The sequence below is a fragment of the Corvus hawaiiensis genome, chromosome 5 (genome assembly GCF_020740725.1).
Source record: "Corvus hawaiiensis isolate bCorHaw1 chromosome 5, bCorHaw1.pri.cur, whole genome shotgun sequence".
Lineage (NCBI taxonomy): Eukaryota > Metazoa > Chordata > Aves > Passeriformes > Corvidae > Corvus > Corvus hawaiiensis.
In genome coordinates, this window is record NC_063217.1 from 34,545,949 (window position 1) to 34,565,839 (window position 19,891).

Consider the following 19,891-nt stretch of genomic DNA (forward strand, 5'->3'; position numbering starts at 1 on the left):
CGACAGTAACCTTTGTCCCAAGTGTCCTTCTCTCAGAACCACCTCCCTAAACATGGCTAAAAATTATCAATTTCACAAAAATTAAAAACCAACAAAGAAACCCCTGTGTTTGCACTTATAAATTTTTGTTTTAATACTTTCTTGAGAGAAAATACCACAAATAGATATTTGTCATTTTGACAGCAGGACAAAGCTTCTGTTTCTAATTTAAAATCTCCCTATATATCCCAAGCCTATACAGACTATCAGAAGCATGCCAAAGAGCCAAAACTGGTTATAAACTTCCCACCTTTCAAATGCTGCATGTCTGCTATCTCCCATTGCACATCTTGTGCAAAACTGGGTAATCCACACTCATAGTGAAGTTCTTGATCATTTTTGCATGATCATCTCAGCATCTCTCAAAAAAAGATTACTTTACTACCATGTGTAGTTTTGGATTATGTCAGGTACTAAAAGGTTCTAATAAACATGCAAGCTCCTTTGCACAACTCCAGGAAAACAAGATATTCTTTTTTGTCTGCTAAAGAGAGCAATTCAAGTACCTGTTCTGTTCTTTTGGTAGAATTTACATACCATTTATTCTGAATGATATAGCAATTTTAAGAAAAGGACTTTTTTTTCCCCTTCAGACAGGTTATGCTGCCTGTACATTCCACATACAGAGGGAATACTGGGGACTGCTGGGCTGCTCTCCTACCAATTAACAGAGCAGCTACTTCAGTTGCAAATGCGGGTAAGATGAGCTGCTGTTCATGAAAGGCAGCCGCAGGCTCTCCTTAGCCACACGATCCATAGAATCATAGAATCATTTAGGTTGGAGAAAACCTCTAAGATCATTGAGTCCAATAGCTAAACTACTGTCAAGTCCACAATAAAAACGTGTCCCCAAGTGCCATATCTACACTCTTAAATACCTCCAGGGATGGTGACTCAACCTCTCCCCTGAGCAGCCTCTTCCAGTTCTTGACAACCCTTTTGGTAAAGAAATTTGTCCTAATAACCAATCTAAACACTTCCTCCCCCCAGCACAGCTTGAGACTTGAGGCTGTTGCTTCTCATCTTCAACAAATACTTCAGCCTCAGAAGCTAGCCTGACTCTTCAGGACAAAATACCTCCCCAAAGGCCGTGACAAAGTAAGACAACCAGCATACGGGAGACATATCTAGAAATTTATACCACAAGTTCAGCAAATTACTGCAGCTATTTAGCTTTTATAAACTAGAGACAATAAAAAGCGTGATATAGAGCTCAATACAGACTATATTCAACTGATCAATAGGCACAGCAACTCCCATTTAGACCAAGAATTTTCACTAAGAAATTGAAATAACTCTCTTATTCCAATGTTTTGTCTCAAGGCAATAACAACCAATAATATCACTGTGCTCTGTAAAATTGCTGATGATTTTCGATGTTGGAAAGGGAGTCAAAAGTTTGGGTTTCTTACACTTCTGCTGGTAAAGAGTAAAAGAAAATTGAGCAGCGGAACAAAAGAGACATTTCATTCAAGGCAATTAATGCAAATTAATTTATACCATTAGGTTTTACTGTCCAGTTCAGAACCCTGTCCTCTGAGCTGCTGTGATGAACACAGATAACCAGTGCTCATGAACATGGATTTTTTTGCTGGAATTGCTTACCAGCAGTAATATTCGAGGCCTACCATACAGAAAGGGAAAGCAAACAAAAATGGAGAGCTAATAATTTATCATCAGCTGTAAACAAGAAATACCATCTGGTATAATGATGGCCATGTACAATTCATTTATTGTGTTATATGCTTCACAGCAAGTACCAATGCAAATTATACTAAGAACAAAAATCAATTAAATATATCTAAATTGTTGTTAAAACACAGCCAGCGCGTACAACAGAAACATTCATGTAAGACACTAAAAATTGCAATATATTTTTTAGATTTTTGTATTTAAATTATTGCCTGATTGCAAGAAGCATCTAGGAAATATACACAATGGTCTGTAACAAATCAAACTAATTAAAGCATCTCAGTTTAAGGTTCACTCCTTAGTTTGAAAGTAACATGAAAACACTGATGAATGATGGAGAATACCTACATGAAAGATTTGCATTTTTACTTGCTTTAAAGTTTGTAAGTTCTGTGAATGCATTATCAACATAAAGTCTTAAAAATATATTAGTATTTGTTATTTATGAGATTCCCATTGTCCCCTCCTAACATGTTCCTACTGTGAATTGTGTGTTGAAAACCAGAAGAATTTCCACAAATTAATTGCTTGCCTCTTTCTCCTAAGATCATTAAACATTACTGATAGCAGTAAAAAACACTGTTCATTAATTTTTATTGGAGGGTGGAGGAGGGAGGAAGAGGGTACTATGGTCCAGACTCAGAGGAAAACAAGCATTAAATAAAAAATGATAACAAATGGATTTTTTGGAGTGTGTACACAGCCATATGCCACTAAACCTGCTAACACTTACATATATGCTTAATCTTACTACTATGAAGGGTCTAATGTCTGGAACAAAATTACACATACATTTTTCAAGGTCATACACATGTGAGTTAGCCTATCACTATGAAAAATTTGTTTTTCTTGTTGAACGATTTACATTCCAGTATTCCAATTTTAAATAAGCTCTGACAACTAACCTTAGAGTGATTAGTCAGAATCTCAGAATTTGTGATGAGTATTAAAAAAACCCACTGTTTGTAACATACTGTATGGAAACTATCTATAATTACCATAGCTGTTTCTTTCATTTTAATTGTCTCCTATAATAATTTACAATCCACACGCAACTGTGCGTTCTCTGCAAAAAAAAATCTTGAAGAGGATTGTAGGAATATGCCCAACCCCCTTAGTAATTTCATATCTAGGTGCTCAGGTTCATAAAGTGTTTCTCCAGAGTTTTCCAAATACACTTATTCATGACAACAAAGCAAACCTAGTAGACAACACAGATTAGGATTTATGGCAATTTTTTTTTTAAGAAGTTCTATTACAAACTGCATAAAGAACACATAATAGCAAGCTTATTTCGCATAAAAAATACTTGTCAGTGAAGCTCCACTGGTGCACAGTGCTTTGAAACCCATGTTTCACACAGAGAGAACAATCACAAATCACAACCTTCACTAAAAGATGCAACATGTAAAGTATGACTTGAAGCACTCTCTTGGGCAACGTAAACTATTTAAATACATAAAAAATTACCTTTATGTGCCAAAAGAAGCCTTTCTCTTGGAATCTTTACCAATTTATATACCATCTTCACTGATTTTTCTCCCAGCAGGAGCCAGCAGCAGCTGCTGGAGGAAGCAAAGAGTTTCCCTCCCTTCCTCCATAGCAAGGTCAAGGAAAGCACAGGTCAAGGTTTGCTACAACCCAGAAGCCCCAAAGCCAAGCTCACAGCAAAGGGGCTGCAAGCATTCTCTCTTTCTACAGCTCTTCCCACTCAATGAACTCTCCAGGTTTCACTACTAACTACTGAATTTAATTCAGGTAAAAAGCATAAAGGTTTCAGGCATACATTACAGACACAGAACCGAAAGGATTTGTTGAGAAGCTGTCTTCTGAGTAAGGGTTGCTGAATTCAACATCCCTCACTACTTCCTGTATAAAGCTTGCTCAGTTTACAGAAATGCATGCCTTCTCATTACTGACCTCCAAACCTTCCCTTTCCCTGCAAGGCAAATGATCTGAATGATCCCATTTTGATCAGAATCTGAGAAGAGCAAAACCATGGGTATAGCTACTGTGTCTCATCTTGGGGGGAAAAGGTGATTTTTAAGGTTTTCTACCGGCTTGTTGAAAATAAAGTTGAAGACCAGACCAGTTACCCGGCCCTGAGTATTCTGGGTAACTTAAAAAATGTAAAACTTTATTCCTTCATTCAGAATGCTGTGATCAGCAAAACAACAAATATTTTACAATGTTTATCTCACAAATATTTTACAAAGATCTTCTCAGATAATAATATTACCCTTAGAAAAATCTACTTCCTCCTTAAACACAGCAAGATTCCTTAAAAAAAAAAAAAAAAAACCCCAAACAGGAACAATAACATAATTGAAAGGAGGTGCAGGAATTTTTTCATGCCTAATTATCTTCTAACCCCTCCAAACTGAAAACTATTTGCAAATATTAGGAAGCCATAAGAATGTAAATACAATAAAGCACAAGCATAGAGACCAACTAATGGGAAAATCTGAATTCATCCCATGGAAGGATATTTTTTTTTCCATTGACCCAAAAACATGATAACATTTGAGACTAATGTTCTGGAGACTTCTATCAGACAGAAGTCCTTAGAGACAAGATGTTCAGATCTAAGACTCCAAAGTAGCTCTGTAGCTCCTTGAATTACAATGATCAAATTCAGATTTTTAAAAAGTAGCAGTAGTAGTCAAGAAATGGTAAAAGTATGCTTTTTTTATCCATACACATGCAATATAATACTCCACTGATGCAGTGGAGAATAGTCAAACTTCTGGTTTTACACGTTCTCTCTCTTCTAGATCTTTCAAATTTCTAGGACTTTTTTTTTACAGAAGTAAAAGGAACATGACAAAGGAGACATTTGATAAAGTTTCTTCAAAGATAGGCTCTAAAAATCTAAGAAATATTCTCAGAGAGAAACCAACAGACAGATGATAGCCAAATAGGGTACAAATCAATGTTTTCTCTATGGAGAAAGGTCCCACAGAGTTGTGCTGGAAAACACCAACCTGAGACTGAAGATGTAACTATTCACTGTACGGTACAACTCAAGAAATAGCGATTTCTTCATACCTTTTCACATTTGAGTACAGAAGGAAGCAGGATAATAAACTAGCTGAATGCTTGGCCTAAGCAGTACCTTTGTTCTTATGCTTTTATAGTAGCACAAGCTACAGCAGTTCTGAACTCAAACTACCAAGAGGCCACTGCCAAATGTGGTCCCCGTTTCCCCTCTACCCAACCCACACATTTGTAGTGCTTTACCCAGCAGCTGTACATTGGTATGAGAGAGACAATCAGCCAACTGATTTTGCTGGGTTTGTCTTTCATGAGTCTACAGAAGCAATATATGTTGGGGGGGAAAAAAAACCAGTTTCACATGTCCACTTAGAATAAGATTCTGTCCTATGGAGAGTTCCAAGATATGCAAGCAGCGAGCTGGTGGTTGGGAAAAAAACAGTTGAAAAATGGAAAATTTCATTAACTTGACCTTATTGTAAGGAGATTATAAACATATTTTTTGCAAGCTCCTCAACTCACATAGGTTTCACAGTGGGTCACTGGGCTGAAGCATTTCTCCATGCTGAATACCAGAAATGGTGTGAGGAGTGAGAGAAATGGCACAGCTCAGGGAAGGGTCTCTTTTGGTGGTGACAAGTTATTTAGTTTGGTTCTGTTCTCTTACACACCAGTAAGTATAAAAGAAAGAACATGGTTAAATATTCTATTAAAATTATTCGTAATAGTTACAAACCACTAATGTTTCCATATAAAGTCAGGAAAATTAATGAAGACTAGGATATAACTGAAGAAAATTTGAAAACCTGTAGGTAAACGAAGATTATTCACCTGCAGAAAGTATTTTGTTTAGCTTTGAAAGCATATTTATCTAACACTCATATTTATCTAACAATTGTTGCCGGTTTACAATTGTGTACTGCTCATTATTTGAGACATACAAAATAAAAATAGGCATCATATCCACTGAAAAAATATTTCTATCTCCACACTTACAAAGTAAAATCTACTGCTTGTAACTTCTTTATAATAGCTGACTCTTCAAATCTAATTTTTTGTTTCAAATATTGTATATTTATCAAATCGTATGTTCACAAATATTGTTCTAAAGAAATCACTTTCATATTAAACATTTTTATTTACAGCAACTTCTGTAAAGCAGAGAATTTTACAAGGCATGTATTGATTCTGAGATAATAAGAAATGGAAGCCGTGTTATCTACGTAGACTTTCCTCAGAAATACAATCAAGTGATAAAGTAGTTTTGTGATTTGTAAAGGTCATGTGTTGGCAGACCAAATCAATCCTAATTTTGAAAATGGTGTAAGATTAAAAAAAAAAAAATCAATTTGTAAGTGCTGGGTTCTTATTAATACCTAGCTTAAAAGAGCCAATCATAACTGTAGCTCTAATTAAGATATTTTGATGAATTCACTGTATTAATGCCTACTTCTAAGATAGAAAACTGTGTTGTGAACTGTTTGCAGCAATGTTATCTTTCTACTCAGATATATTCTGTCTTCACATTTATCCTAGTTCCAGTATTTTTTCCAGCATTGTATTATTTTTACTACTAATAGAAAAACTGCATACATTAAAAGAAAATTAAATCAAAAATTAAACAATTGCAAAAATCTATTTGCATTTGGATTTAATCTATTTAACAATATTCTGCATAGTGCATCTTGAGCTTAAATAGTTTAAAAAACAAATCTGGAAGCTTAAAAGAAAAATTCAGTACAAGATAAACAAAGGGTAGAGGACTAGCCTATCTCATTTCACCTGCCTAAATATGTTTCAAAGAGAAATGTCATTGAAATGGACAAACAAAAGACTATGGTTTAAGAGAAATATATATGTTCTGTCCCTTTGAAATGAGTAATTCTTTGATTTGGGGCTGGGGTGGGGGTGGGGGAGGGGGGCAAGTAGAATTTTTTCAGCATTAAAAGTGTCAGTTCTAGTTTCTTCACTTCATGAATATTCAGAAGAACACACATCTGAAGCAACACTTACTCAGAGATGTCTATTTTGTATGAACAATCTAGCAACACACTTGCATTACCATGGCCTTCAGGCAAAGGGTGCCACAACGGACTAGGTGAGAAACACTGCATATTTATTTTTTTAATTTCCCCAAGCTTAAAGATTGCTCCATTACTTTAATAAAAGTATTTTGCTGGTGTTTGTTAATAAATACACTAGAAATGTTACATACTAGAAATACTGCTATATAGATATATTCTGCATGCAGCTCACTGAGGAGTCTGTGTGTCTCTTGCATGAAGACTTAAACCCAGTGCGGTGGCAAGTGAGAACAAAGAAAAACAAAAACTGCTTATGGATGTCTAATAGCATAACCAGGAAATAAAAATATCATCTAAGATCCTTTCCCTTTACTAAAAGTTTTACACTTTCCACGAAAATATATATATATATTTAAATCTAGTTATCTTCTCAATATCAACACAAAGTGTTTGATAGTCATTGATCCTGGTCACAGGAAGGCGCAAGAACACTAAGATTACCAACATCCTCTTGTCCAGACTGGAGAAGGTTTATTCCTCTTACTTACTTGCAGATCCCAGATGCCCAGGTGTGGATGCCAGCCACATCAGCCACCACCAGCATGTCACAGTCATTTAGCACCTCTAACTTTGTGGATGCGAAAAATATTGAGGTGTCTTTAGCCAGGAGCGCTCCAAGTAACACCTGCCAAAGCCAGAGCATTTTTCTGAGCACAGCTGCTGAACACTTCTCCAGTGATCCTGTCTGTGACAGCATCTTCCAGCAGATGGAAATACATGCAGCACACACAGCTGCTGGCTGGAGGAAAAGCTCTCGGCCGTGGAGTAGAAAATGAAGGACAACAGCAGCTTCTCTCGAGCTGAGAAGATGCTTACACTATTGATGACAAAGTGATGGCAAGGAGCAAAGCCTGGTAGCTGCAAGCCTACCACCTACAAAATGCCACTTACAAACCAGGAGGAGGGAGAATGTGCTCCCAAGGACAGAGCAGACACTGGGTAAGAGCAATGCAAGTAGCCAGGGAAGCTGAGCATCTATCACTGTATGGAAGCCCCACAGTGAGAGGGGGCTACCTTGATGTGTATGATGGCCTACCTTGACTGTCAGAACAACTGTCTTAGGGAAACAGCAAGAAGGAAGAATAAGGAGAGAAAAGAACACGAACAAGCCAGAAACTCAGCAAAAGGGAGAAAAAAACCCCTAATTCAGAAACAAAAAAGGGCCATTACTGAGCAACAGAAATGAATTTCCAGAAAAGAATAAGGGAGGTTCAGCTAACCACTGTCCACTTCCTCTAGGCCTGTATTCACATGTACAATATCCCATTCTAGACCAATAGTAAGAACAGAATAAAATAAATTGTTTTTTCCCCCTTACCCCAAAATGTAAAGTCAACATAAACCAGTATTCCAGATTACAATACAAACTAACTTAATCTTAGTCATACATTAAACCTAAAATTTTATTTCAAAAGAAGTTACTATTAAGGTAAGCATAATGAAAATAATAACTGTATGCCTACGCTGACAGAGATATCACAATTTCATACTCTTATTATAACAGAAACTTTTGATCCCCAACTTCTATTCCAGGACAGCTCTTAAGGATAACTTATCACTCTTGCCTTTATATCTAAATGATAAAGAAATTATTGTCAGAGCCTTGCAGGGTTAAGGATGCTTAAAATACTTTTCTGTTTAAAAGGAGAACATTCATTCTGCAAGTTAGAAGACTAATCCCAAAAATAACTTCTAATAACTGTCTGCCTCCACTGTGGCTACTAAGGAGAAAAAACCCATCCAGATCTCTACACACTCATAAAATATTGAAATACTGTATATGACAGACAAAATATTGAAGCGGAAAGGTGTTCCAACAAAAACTGAAAATTTCAAACTTTCAAAAAAGTAAGAGACTTTAATATCTCTCAAAGGCTTCTGGATAAAATTTGTCACTAGTACTTGAAAACTTGCTAACACTTTATAAAGGTTTAGACAGAATTAACTTCAAAACATAATAGCTTTCAGAGCTGCTCTCTGGTCAGTCAGTGACGTCTAACTGAATTTGTCACGACACGTAAACACCATTTTGGAAGGAACTGGTTTGCCTTAGTTCACATTTGAAGCTTAAACATTTTGACTGAAACAAACACAAGCCTCCAAACAGGGTCTGACCTTTGCATAACTGATCACCTCTTTTCAAGTTCTGCAGCTGTAGCCAGCAACAACACACTAATGAACAATTTGCCTGTATCCAAAATGCCTCAACCCTTGACACTTAGAAAAAACCCCACACCTTCTTTGGCTGGAATTTGACGGTAGGAACATTATAAAAGCTCACAGATGTGACAGCTGATACAGTGTCAATATAGGTGAGACTCAAGTTCAGAGCTAGAGCTGTTGTTGCTGCTCAGCTCTATGGGTTTCACATGGCACCACAGCTCGGGAGTTGCTCCCTTGTCTCTTGCACCCTGCTTGTGGTGCAAGCTGGCAGCTCCCACTCTACTGCAAGTTCCAAATGCTGAAGGACTATAAGAAATGTCATGTATGAGTCACAGAAAATGTACTTACACTTTAACAAATGAAAACAACCACAAACAACTTCAAAATTAAGTTTTAAGAAAATTATTCACCAAAATAAGATGATATAGGAAGCTGCAAGAAAACAGCCTAAAAATTATTTTTAAGCAGTATGTATGACACAAGAGCTCCTATTAAAATGCACTAGACATAACCAAGATCTGTGCTAAAATGAAAACACTGAAAGTAAAATATATGCAACAGCATATTCAGATTATGAGTAAGAGAGAATGGTTATATATTGATCCCTGAAATTAACCGGAATCCAGCCAAGATATAGAACAGTCAGAAAAAGAATGAATGCTTCTTTCATACACTGCAAATACAGACAAAGAAGGGATGGAGAGAAACGAAACTGTCAAGACGGGAAGTTCAGACCACAGGGTACTAAAAAAAATGCCAATGTTATATATAGTAAATGACATTTGCAGGTAGAGGAAAAGTATCAGTTGAGAAGTTCAGGATCAAACATGCTACCAAGGTTATTCATGGAAAGTCTAAATAGCAACTCTACAAGAAGAACAGTTGATTTGTCCCCAGGAGAAACACATTCATGTGAAGCATTTAGAGGGAAAGACAGCACCAGCAGGCAAAAAGAACAGAGAAGAGTCATTAAAGGTGTCAAGGAATATGCACAGCTGAAAATCACAAGCACAGAACTGTCAGTCAGCAGCATAATTTAGACCCTGTGTATAAGTAAGAGCAAATGGCCAAGAAGTGACCCTTGTGAGAGGGACTCGAGAGAGCAAGGGTCTTGTCACGTAAGAAATGAACAAATACACACCTTCTTTTAAGAGACATGTAGAAAAATGTCAACAATAAAAGGATACGGCAGGTAGTTGGATGAGAGATTTGTAGAAATACAGCAGTTATATAAGGAGAAGAAAATGAAAGAAATAATACCTGCACAGTGACTGTACATAATTTCTCAGAGCAGTCATCATTATCCTGAGTTAGGTCAATCTCAAATGTAATTTCTTAACAAGTATTATGGAAAACACTATGAGCAAAGTCTAACACTGACTATCTTCTCTTTTTACTACCAAACAATTCATGACAAAAATGTTCCTTAGCTGAAGGAATTTTATATTGGGCCTTCTAGATATATGACATTTAAACTTTTATTAACTGAACAATCTAAGCCAACTCTTACAAAGCAAAACAGCAGGCAGACTAGCTCACTCCAGGTATTGGGTACATTTACCCATTTATTTAAATTACCTAACTAGATAAAAATTGTAAGGCAAGAACATCACTTTTCAGCCAATATCAGCTACATCTGGTGCTGCACATTTCATGAATAAACTAAAACTGAAGACTCTGTAAGCGTCTGACTAACTAGCAACTCAGTCTATGCCTAGGGTTCTTTTCAGAACCTGGACAGTTTCTAGATCATCTCCTTGCTTCTCTCAAACTAAAGATTTGAAAGAATATGCATAATATCTGAAGAAACTAAGTTTTAATCACAGGAAATACTTAATGGTTAAGAAGTATATATAATAAAATCACATAAAGCAAAAAATATTTTATGAGAAAACAGAATGACTACCAACTTGTTCACACCTACTTAAAACGGCAAGAAAATACTACCTGTTTTGTTAAGAAAGAAGACTTAACTAACAGCAAATGTTGGTAAAAAAATTTTTGGTGGGTTTGTTTTGTTTGTTTGTTTACCGTAGATTTTTCTTTTAACGTGGATATTAGTTGAATATTAGGGGGTGCTTTACTGCCTGGAAAACAGACTCATGTGATGTCCACTTATGGCCTATGTGTGTTTGGTATGTCCTACACACAGGTCAGAGATGAAAATGGGAGAGTCCTTGCCAGTCTTGCAGTTCTTAACATGAATTAAGCAGAGGCCATCTTTAGAAGCAGTCCTGTAAACCTGAAAACTCCTGCATCCTTTGGCCAAAACTTTGCCTTCCAAAAAACTGCCAACAAAATAAGATATCAGAAGCTGCCTTTTATTACTGAGATCAGGAGAACTGAAATAATAATTTAAAAACCTAAGAAGATAAAAAAATAAATAAAGATCTAAATGTTTTAAATCACAACAATGCATCACATGCACACCGATACAGAGCACATAACATCCTAATATTACTACATTTAAGTGTTCTATAAGGATATACATATGATATATTGTGATTTAAAGCACTTTAATTCCATTGAAGAAGTTCTATAGCTTTAAAACCTGCTGCAATTTTGCATGACTGCTGCCTCTTACATTCTTCAACATGAAGTGACAGATTCTGCTGAGTATTTACTTACTAAGAGCCTTGGCAGAACTTGCAAGCTCTGATTTTATTGTAGGATTGTAACTCTATATACGCGTTACCAGACCTTCTGCTTAGAATCATGGCATCAAACACTACAGTAATCTCAAGCAAAGTTTTTTTTCAATTGATTTTTCTCACTGTCTAAACTCCTCTGCTTAAAAATCTAGATGCTTTGAAGCATCTAAAAGTTGCTTATGTTCAGTACACAAGACATCTCTGCTGCATTGTCAGACCAAGACTCAGTGGATAGATCAGAAATACAAATATTTTACAGAAATACAGATATTTGTATTTTACAGGACAGATTTCTAATCCTGCCTCAGCTGGTAACGACAAACACGTGCTAAGTACTTAGCATGCAAAAACCCAACACATAAATAAACGTTCAAGAATATACACTATATATGTACCTACAAGTTAGATATGTAGCTGCCAAGAGATAATACTCTAAGAACAATCTTGCTGTACTAGATTAAAAAAAAGATGAATGAATGAATGTTGCTTATTTTCAGGTTTTCAACAGTGCAGGTTTCCAAGCCAAACATGAAAGCTGGGAATGTAACATATTGCTCTGAAAACACTGAATAAACCAGCAAAAGGGGGAAGTTTGTTAAAAACACAGATTGTGTCATATGCCACAAGTAGGAAAGTAGCTTTGCCAGTGTTTGAAAACCAGCAGCACAATGACAAAATCCAAAAGTTCCTTTTTATCAAATATTATTTCAAGTCAGCTGATCTTGAGAAACAAAAGAATATTTCAATTATCTTATCTTTCATTCTCAAATCACAATGGAGAAAGAAATTTAGTAAATACAGGGATCAGTTTATGTATCACGAGCAATAACTCAGCAAACCTTCTCTATCCCTTATAAGTGCATAATGTTAACAACTGTTTCATATTCAAATTGAAAAGGTTACTGTAAAACAGAGTAAAGTATGCATCTAACATCTTTTCACTGATTTTATTTACAGTGTTTCTTGCTGAAAAATGTCTGCATAACATACAGAGCTTTGCTATCAATATACCACAATTTTCCAGTTTCCTTTCAGACAAAGTAACGTTGATCTCAAAAAAAAAAACCCCAATCTTCCTATTTTGTATTGAATCTCAATAGTTTCCATAGTCAAAGACATCAAAGAGTCTCTTCTTCCATGAAATAGGCTTGAGAAAAACTAGGAACAGCAGAGGTATCTCTCTCCCATCTTCTCTTCATCTCTGCCAGTGATTTTCATAAAGCCATGCTACTAATTAAATGGACTGTCCAGATGGGCATTCCCTGTTTTCTGGGCAGCTGACTTGCATAACAGCATAATGACCTGGTGCTAAACCCCTTCCTGCTTCCTCCACAGCAGCTTCTGTGGTTGCAGCATGCCATCTATGCTACAGGACCCAAAGTGCACAGGAACATTCTCAGCCCAGCCCTCCCTTACATGGGGGCTTCACTCCACTCTCACAACATGCAACATACGGAGTGGCAACGTGAACCAAGAACTGGCAATATCTGACTGCAAACATGGATTTCAACTGCTGACATAAAGAATCCAGATTTATGGAAAGCCAAAGAGACCGAAGCCCATTATCGTCCACCCTTCCCAGTAAAAGCACGTGCATCAACACAAGAAGGACAACTAAACAGTCATCTGAAATACAAGTCCTCTTTCACTTTCCATTGCACCCTGCAGAATAAAAGCAAGTTATTCTTCAGTCCTGAAAGCTTTAATTGAGGAATTTCACAGATATTTGTAATTTTAGTTTGTTTAGTGTTTGTTTTTAATCAAAAACTTTCCGTCAAAACAAAGTGGTAAATTGATGGCAAGACAATTCTGTTTGAATATCGCATTACTTTAGTTGGTAGTCAGCCTTCAAAAATTCCAGTTATTCAAAGAGAGGAAACCAGCTTGAAAAATAAATACATTAGTAAGAAACAAACAATCAATCACAGAGAAATAAAACAGAGACTAAGAGGAGGATGGTACTGTCAATGGAGGCAAGCAATCCACAGAAAGATATCTGCTTTAATAACTACATTTGCCAGAAGCATGGAACTAATTATGGTTCCAATATACATAATGCATTCAGAGACCTCAAGTAACAGACATTACTACCTGGCATTTCCAGGCCAGTTGTTGAAGTATACTGATTGTGAGCATAAATGTTCATATTACGAAACAGGCAGATGGCCTGCTTCACCAGAAACATTAGTGTCTGACATTTGTTATCAATTGTACTGATTTAATACTAATGAGAGTAAATGGAGACAGATTTGCAAAAATCTGTCTCTTGGGAAGATGTATGCGTACCTTTAAAGATCTTTTACTTCATATTTATCATGGTATGGTACCAAGAGGAATAAGGGTATATTTTAATATACAGCGCCTCTTGGACATTTGCAAGGAGCATTCAGGCCAGGAATCAAAACCTACAATAGAATAAATTTCTTCAGGAAAAGAAGCAGAGGTGGTGCTTCAGTAACTCTGCCACAGTAGCAAACAAATCAAGATTAAACTTTCTTTTTATGATACTATAAAATACCATTATATGCAATGCTGAGGCGTTCGTTCACAAGTGCAACAATTTGAAGATATGCACAGCAAGTTAAGTAATGCTTGTTCTCCAAATGCTGAAGTGCTCTGCTCCTTCTCACTGTGTCCTGCTGACTGCATGCTCACTGTGGACGGGAGAGGAGGAAGAGCCACCAGCCTTCCCCCAGGACGATGAACTACCAGGAACCCTGAACTGCCAGGAACCCAAGCCAGGTTAAGCAGCACAGCCTGCCCCGTCACAGACGCTGACTGTGTTATAGATGATGGCATAAATCAGAAATCCAAACTGATGAACATTAAACAAGGGGCATAATTTATCAGTGCTTTCTCAAGCCTAGCACTTCTCCTTACACTTGTTCTCCATGCAATTGCTTCAGGCCTTAAGAGCCATTAAGGCTGGCTATGTTTCTCCTAACAGCAGCAGTGAAAGTGTTCCTTGTAAGTCAGTGTCTGGTCATCAGCATTTCTGTGAAACGACCACATTATCATCTCTCAGATTTTTGCTCTTATGAAATGCCACAAGCATTCCTGGTCTAGCAGGACATGCCAAGGCAGGGAGACAGAGCCTCTATAAAAAACCAGCACCACAGAAGCTCCTTGCTTGTTTTGTTCCTTTCAGATACTTTCTTTTGTTTTGTTTCTTCTGCAACACCGTAGTGTGATCAAACATACAGTGATTTGTTACTTCCTCATTAATAACACAGCATCAATTCCATGGACATTTCCAAGTTTATTCAAATGACTCTGAGTACAAGCACAATTTAAGACTGAGGTGTAATGACACAGCATTATGTTACAATTCAATTGCTTCACTTCAATTTATGTCAGACACCAGAATTTGCGAACTGATTTGGACATACTAATAGTGAACACCTGGATTTCTTCTTTCATAGCCAGAATTGTAAATATGATTATTCACTCATTTACTATTTCATCAAAAGCCAATGCCTGTTTATTGTCTGAGGATAGAATACTAGGGGCTTTATTATGAAGCAAAAATTTATTTGTTTCTAATTATCCATGTACTATAACAAAAATATATACGATAAAGAGGTGTTAAAAGTAAGCCTTTTAACCTAACCTTCCTATAGGCTATTGATAACAAATAGATTTAAGTGTACTTTTCATTGCTTGGAAAAACTGACTTCTGCTAGGATTTCGAGACCCTATATACTGAAGGTCAGGCATTAAATACTACAATTTTCCAATTCTGTAGTATTTTATAGCAAAGACACGGTCATGCTAAAGTAAGATTAAAACTAAGATTCTATTCCTTGCACAGACTGCTGTACTAGCATACTGCAAAAAATAAGTACTGTACTTCTAGCTGAGATAAAAATGCCTCTGGTACAAAGTAAAGAAAATTTAAAGTAAAGTCAGCTGTACATGCTGTAACACTTTCTCTGAAGCTTCGACACTGGAACACAACACAAATTAACTGTCATGTTTAAGCAATTATCTTCTATCAAAACGATCAAAAAACTAATTTACACAAGAGATACAGTAGATGCATTTCCAATTCTCCCTCTAGCTTCCCCAAGACAGTGCAACTGATCTAAACAAATACAGTCAATCATTTGTGAGTGCATGTATGTGGAGAAAGAGTGCTTTTCTTAAATTAATATTTATTCTTAAGTAAATGGAAGAAGTGTGATCTTGCCTGTAAGGGATAGACTGGAAATACAGAAGATATGTCAGTGAATGCTTTATGTATAGGGATGTCATACAGATCAATATCCTACTTTTCAGTATAAGAAATTTTTTCTCACAAAAACTGAAAGCACAAATGGATACTACTCAATTTTCCAAACAAGGTTTTCACAGGGTAAAGAGGGAACTAAGTGGAGACAAAAAATATTATATTTAGCCTCCTGAAACAGAATTTGCCTCTTGTGACTTTGAGCAAGATGTCTGCTCCTATCTCACAAACAAGAGCATCTAGAAGATGAACCATATCAAGCCTGGGATCCTAACCAAAACATATAAGCAAATCAGTGTCATTTGGCAAGGGGAGAGGAGACTGGGCACAACAAACAGCACATACAGAGGGGAAACAATTTTTTCTTCCCTTCATTATTTCTAGATACTCTTGTGCATCTACAGCAGTAGAATCTTCTAATCACTTTTTTTTTTTAAGTACAGGGCTGAATCTTATTTGTACAATTTTAATACTTTAAAGTGATTTGCTGTAATAAATTAATATACCTACACTGCTTCCTATATTCTGTCTCTTCTGCATGCAATATGCAAATTCCACTAAAATCTATTGCAAACAGCAGTGCCTAATTTTGAAAAGTGACTAAAAAAGCACAACGTTCAAAAGAACAAAGTCTTTTCATTACTAAAAATATGTCTCCTGGAGATATGAACTACTTTTCCTCTTGTTTTGTTTTTGTTTTCCCTCAACCTTTTGTACATACGATCTCAAAGCCTTGTCTCAACCTCAGCTGGTATTGAGCCTAGGGCTTTTTGACTAAGAAACAGAATACAATGAATAATTTCTATTCCAAAATTTGTAACATTAAGCTATTTGTAAATTATTTCTTTTAAATTTAATCAGGCACCCAAACACTGTCATATACCAGGCAGTAAATATATATTTTTTTAATTGCTAAAGAGCTACAACAGGTTTTAGCTTTTTTTTACTCAAAACAAAATAAACCCCACCAATTCAATGACCTGCCCAAAACTGCTGTGGCTGTCCTTACGCAGACTACATGCATGAATAAGAATCAATGTTGCCAACAAAAATCTGAGCAAAGACAACTGAAGTCAATTGTCCATTTTATATATTCCTTAATTAGGACCTATCCCTTACTTTATCATCTATAACCCTGGCAAAACTCTGGGATTTGCACATTAACAGCACCTGCATGCTAATCACTGTCATCTTCTAAACCAGAAAGGTGCATCTGTATCTCTCTAATAGGATTAAGACTAGTTTTCATGAAACTACACAGGAGCAGCAACCCTGTGCTCTCCTGCTTCTGGCCAGGTCTGTGTCCCCCTGCCCCTTGTCCCATCCCAAAGTCTGGGGTGTCCTTGTTACCAAGGCTCATCTGAGTTAAAGACTCACTTTCACCAAGTCAGTTTTAAGGTGGGTCCACTCCCCTGCCTGCATCTGCATTCAGCCTGTCTAGCACTCAGGCAGGCAGGTGTGGGCACAGGCAGGGACTCCAACAGGGTTCATGAAACCATGATCCTCACCCCACAACCTGGCTTCATCATCTGAATCCAGCAAGCATTACACAGTGAATCCAGACTCAGAAACTGTTTCTGAGGCAACAGTCACTTTTTGCTGAAGGACTCATCTTCTCCCAGCAAGAGCACCATACAAATTTAAGCATTGCTCTTTCTTTTCTACTGCTCTTCTCCTGTACTGGTGAACCTCAAGCATTTACCAGTGACTTTCAGGTACATAATTCAGGTTTCCATATAAAAATCAATTTGGAGTCTTGGTAGCTACATTTCTACCGTTTATTTCTCATTCTCCTCCTTGCAACCAGAGGCATCATTACCAAAGGCATTTCATCTCTGCTGATACAAGCTGGAAAATGTCATATTATCATACCGGTCTGAAACTTGGATCTTGTGGAAAATGCAAAATAAAAATTCAGTCAAGGGTAGGGAAGCTGAACAAGACAGTAATTGTTGACACATATGTACATATATATTTGCCACACAAATCTGAATGCAGTGGTGAAAAGCAGAAGATGAAGGAAATGAAAAATGGATCAATTACTGCCCAGGAAAAAGTTTACCTTGGGAATAGGGACTATGAAAAACAAGCTTACTAAACCTGCCAGCAACTATCTGAATATGTATTTTTTTTTCCCCCCACATTACAAAAAGTAAGGCAATATCATAGGCTTTCTCCCTATTGAAAGGCCACTAGCAGTTTGGAGTAATGAAAACCCTTTGAGAGACAGTAGTTGTAAGGTAGAATTAGAGAGGCCTGGTGGATCTATCCACGATTGATATAAAACTGAAGATACTACTAAAAATGTATTTTCAGGTCTTATCATGTGTGTAATTCATAAAGGGAATTCAAGGGACAGTTTTAAACAGACTCAATATTTCTATTACAAATAGGCATATACATTATGAAGTGTCCTCTGGCTGAAAGGCAAAAGTTTTCTTATCTGAAAAGAATATCTCAAGTTATGTTTTATCCTGTCCAGTCACAGTAATTCTTGCAATGATTTCCCTTCCTCTTTTACTAAGGGGAAAAAAATCCATGGTCTTATTGGATTCTTTAAGCAGAAATGACATTCTGGCTCCATCTCAGTGTTTTAGCTCAATTTTTCCAGAAAAATAATGTTATTATGAGATGACTAAACACAAATCATAAAATTTGAACCATGTTGTCCAAGTTCTATCAAATTTTGCAAGATACTAGATGTCTCAGATATGAATTTTACAGAAGTTAGAAAACTTACAGAAAAATAGGACCAAACACTGACTCTTGGGGGAAGAGCAATTGCAGCTTTGCCCCTTTTCCCTCAAAGAAAAGGCAAACTACTAATAATCAAAATTCAGGTTCTATTTGTTGAAACCACAAGCATGACATTCCTAATACACCCAAAAACCATTGAGAGAGACTAAAATGAATGGCACACTTGAGGAACATGGCAGGGAGCTAGGGCACCCAACAGTGGGGACTAAAATACATAGGAAATGAACCAAGAAAGAAATTCAGGTTTTAGGTCTACTACTCATGAAACAACTTCATGGCTATGGAGTATTCCCAAGTCATTGCACCTAAGAAAGAAAACCAACCAAACAACCCTTGAAGAGCAGATACATCCAAAACATACACATAGATAATCTGAGTAAGTCAATACCAATTAAACAAATGGGATGAAAACCACTGCCATTATTATTGTGACTGGATAGTTTTAACTCTCTTGGTAGCATGCAATATAGCAACGTAGATTTGTGCTGAGGTGCCTAAACAAAAGACAGAGCATATCTCTCTTCATCAAAATGTCCAAGTAATACGATAAACATTGAAATAGAACAGTGGAGAAAACCTCCCACCATTTTTTCTTCATACAAATAGATACTATTTGTATATGTAGACTGTAAGCGCGCATGCATCCCTTTAAAGATGGTTTTCAAAGTAGATTTCATTTTTTTCCCATTCCCCTAAGAAGAAAATATCATTGAGAGAAGTCAAATAAAATAAATAGAATAACTGATGCCCCCCAAAATCCAGAGCAGATACAAATTATTGTTGACTCATATTGTAAATTGCCTTTCCACTACAAGCTTTTAGAGTAATGCAACAAGGAAAAAAATGTTTTTCAATCACTGCCATCCATCAACTTGGTAAACAAGTAAAATGTATACTCTGCCATCTGCTAGCTATTAGTCTGTGTAATCACAAAATATCATGTAATGTAATCATAAAAAACACTATTATTACCTACTCTTTCAATTTATAAGCAAATATTTCTATCTGTCAAATGATTTTATGCTAGCATGAGGCTTGAACCTTCTGCACTGCTTACCATCAATCTAGTCGTCAGTCTAAGATAAGTCTATCTCTGGTTCGGTCCTCCTGCATTTGGGAAATACTCAGCATGGCAGTGCTGTATCTGATCCCAGAAGAAATCACATGAAGAGAAGGGTCAGTAAACGATCCAGCTGTCAAGGACCCGAACAGTTTAACAGCAATGGCTGTGAGAGTCACTGCTCTTGGTCAGGCTGGCTTAGATGCTGCCAAAAAAGAATGGA

General features: G+C 36.6%; 1 protein-coding gene across 25 annotated transcripts in view; it reads right to left on the minus strand.

Annotated features, from left to right (window-relative positions):
• TENM3 (teneurin transmembrane protein 3) overlaps positions 1–19,891 on the minus strand; it is a 1,328,112-nt gene that overhangs the window by 337,893 nt on the left and 970,328 nt on the right. Inside the window, exon 11 of one of the 25 annotated variants that reach the window (XM_048302935.1) lies at positions 19,666–19,873. The exons of the other annotated variants lie outside the window; for them this stretch is intronic. The gene's annotated coding sequence lies outside the window, so the exon portion shown is untranslated. The remainder of the gene's footprint in view (positions 1–19,665; positions 19,874–19,891) is intronic. 25 annotated transcript variants of the gene reach the window in all.